Source organism: Galeopterus variegatus, unplaced genomic scaffold, assembly GCF_000696425.1.
Source record: "Galeopterus variegatus unplaced genomic scaffold, G_variegatus-3.0.2 Scaffold3511, whole genome shotgun sequence".
NCBI lineage: Eukaryota > Metazoa > Chordata > Mammalia > Dermoptera > Cynocephalidae > Galeopterus > Galeopterus variegatus.
In genome coordinates, this window is record NW_007729622.1 from 110,233 (window position 1) to 113,045 (window position 2,813).

The following is a 2,813-nucleotide window of genomic DNA, read 5'->3' on the forward strand; positions in this document are numbered from 1 at the left end:
CAGGGAAATGCAAATCAAAACTACATTGAGATATCATCTCACCCCAGTTAGACTGGCTGTCATCAAAAAGACAGAAAATAACAAATGCTGACAATGATGCCCAGAAAGGGGAACCTTTATACACTGTTAGTGGGACTGTAGATTAATACGTCATTATGGAAAACAGTATGGAGGTCTGTCAAACAACTACAGATAGAACTACCATAAGATCCAGCATTCCCATTACTGGGTATATACCCAAAGGAATGGAGATCATCATGTCAAAGGGATATCCGCACTCCTATGTTTATTGCAGCTCTATTTACAATAGCTAAGAGTTGGAACCAACCTAAATGTCCATCAATGGATGACTGGATAAGGAAAATGTGGTATATATACACTATGGAATACTATTAGCCATAAAAAAGAATGAAATTCTGCCTTTCACAGAAGCATGGATGAGCTTGGAAAAAACTACATTAAGTGAAATAAGCCAGGCATAGAAAGAAATACCACGTGTCCTCACTTGTATGTGGGGGCTAAAAAAATAATAAAGAAAAAATAATGATAGAAACAACAATTACAACAATATGTTGAACTTTCAGAAGGAGAGAACAGAACTGTAGTTACTGGGGGTCAGAGGGGTGGGATTAGTGAGAAATTGGTTAATGGAGTGAAATAAATGATTACGTTTTGTAAGGATGAATATGCTAATTATTCTGATTTGAATCTTCAGACATTGTACACAGGTATTGATATTTAACTCTGTATCCCACAAATATGTATAATCAATTATGCTTTGATAATAAATAAAAATAAAATAGGAAAAATAAAAAAACTCCAAAAAGCAAAGAGACACTCTGCCAAAGGTATTCTGTTATCAACAGTGGTTCATAATTGTAGCAAATGTGTCACACTAATACAACGTGTTAGTAACAGGTGAAACAGTGTATGTGTGTGAGGTGAGGGCACGGGAACTATCCTTACTTTCTATTCAATTTCTCTGTAAATATTAAACTGCTATAGAATTAAAGTCTGTTACTTAGAAAAAATAGAAAACAAAAGTGGCATTGCACAATATTTAAAAATTAAAATAAAAATGATAATGCAAAAATAAAGTCAAGTGTAAAGAAAACTATTCACTTTTAACTCAATATTTCCTAGATGTTTAAACAAGGACTCTATTTTCAATAATAGTTATTAACATCCCACACATGTTTTTTTTTTTAAAGTCCCTCGGAAACATTATTTACTGACACCCCATCTTCTCTTCAGGGTGGGAGTTCAGAGAGGGAAGGGACTGGGAATCCCACACCTGGAACCTCGCAGGTGTGCAGCAAGAATCTGCTGAATCTAACCTGTGTGAGCTGATTGGTGAGCAGCTCACCGCACCTGGGGTCTCAAGGAACTTGTGAGAAACTCTCTCCATGGCTCTCTAGAAGGGTCTGCAAACGGGAATTCGTGGTGATCAGCAGACTCCCTTCAAGGCAGTGTTCTCCCCTGGCTGCCACTCACATCTCCTGCTAATGCTACGCTTACCATCACTAGTAGGCAGTGATGCTGGCGCTGGTCAGCATTGGCTGAATGAAGGTGAGCCCCAGCGAGAGTGGGGGAACATAGGCCTTTCAGAGCATTCCTGTTTGGCTGGAGAGAGGAGATGGAAGTCTTTCTTGGAGGCTGTCAGATGGAAGGAAACTCAGGAAGAATGATCAGGAGGGGATGCTGGTGCTGCCTCAGGTGGCAGTAGGCGTGGGGAGAAGAGAGTGGGGACAGGTGGAAAAAGCAAAGGACAAAAGGTGCTCCTTTAGTGAGGAAACATCCACTCATCTGCTGTATTGTAAGCTGTGCTAGAGCTCGGTATGTGCTGTAATCGTTTTAAGTCCAAGAGCAAGAGGACAACCAAAGGAGAAGGTACAGTGGAGCTTCTTCTCGAGGACGTGGGGTGCCTATGGGAGCCTTCACAGAGAGGTGATGCTGAAGCCGACTCCTGCAGATAGACACAGGGAGGAGAGGCTTTCTATATGACGGTATAGAATAACAGGGGGCATACAAAAGGGAGCTAAAAGGGTCCTGGGGTGCTCGGAGAAGTGGAAGGAGACGGGCAAGGAGAGCAGGCAGGAGTGAGGTCACCAGGGTCCTCGTAGGTCATGTCATGGAATCTACCCTGTGAGCAGTGAGAAGCTACTGAAGGGCTTTAGATAGAACATGGAAATCATTCTACATTTGTGGAAGGCAGACTTGGCAGAAGCAGCGAGGATGGAATGAGTGGAAAATAAACCAGAAGCAAGAAAATCACTTAGGACGCTGTGGCATTCAGAGCAAGGGGGCTGAACAGTGGCAGAGGGAGGGCTGTGAATACATAGGAAGAAACGGGGATATTTTCATTTGATTTACATTTACCAGTACTGATAAGACTTGATGCTTGATGTGAGGGGGCAAGAGAGAGTCTCACATGGCTTCTGGTTTTTGCCTTGGGTGACTGGATTTGTCTACATGAAAGCATCAAAATTAGAAATGAGTATTATGACTTTATATTAAAACTAATGACCCAATTGGCTGGTGTTTGTAAGAGGTGAGAGTGATGGTCAAGTTTCTGTTTTTTGCTTTACTGCAGTCTTCTCTTCCTTCATGTTTGCCTAAGTCATCTTTTTTGGTGAAGAAAGGTCCTGCCAAACTGAGTTTGCATTTGACAAGTTTATTCAAATTCCATAAGTCTTGTTTGCACAGCAGGAAAGAAATGCCTTCAAGTTTTTTGAATTTTTTTTTGGGGGGGGTTGTCTATAAGTGGCTATAGTCAGGCAAAAGATTAATTAGGTTTATATTTTCATTCATTG